General features: G+C 35.1%; 1 protein-coding gene across 1 annotated transcript in view; it reads left to right on the top strand.

Annotated features, from left to right (window-relative positions):
- The window catches only part of LOC118333279 (fermitin family homolog 3-like), a 14,315-nt gene that overhangs the window by 3,975 nt on the left and 10,032 nt on the right, over positions 1 to 308 (top strand). The window lies entirely within an intron of this gene.

Raw genomic sequence — 308 nt, 5'->3', positions numbered from 1 at the left:
TACCTTTGCGCCACAGAGTCTATATAACTGCTAATCCAACTGGTGAGATAACAAATATTAGTGGCAGGAGGTAATTGATCATATTTTTGCTAGTTTTCAGTATAATTGCCTGTAGAATAATTTAAGAGTGATGACAAAGCAAAACATCTGCTTAATTCGTGCGCTATATTAAACATGCTGGTCTTATATTCATTAAGCAGTCACACACACTGACATGATTATGAACACACAGTCTTTCCTTCTGTCCTACATTTGTGACTGAACCACCAGCATAACACTTGTCTTTTGTTATCTTTTTAATCAAAGAA

The sequence above is a fragment of the Morone saxatilis genome, unplaced genomic scaffold (genome assembly GCF_004916995.1).
Source record: "Morone saxatilis isolate NCDOM2014 unplaced genomic scaffold, NCSU_SB_2.0 Contig22, whole genome shotgun sequence".
In the NCBI taxonomy this organism is placed as follows: domain Eukaryota; kingdom Metazoa; phylum Chordata; class Actinopteri; family Moronidae; genus Morone; species Morone saxatilis.
This window is presented reverse-complemented; position numbering and strand designations above follow the sequence as displayed.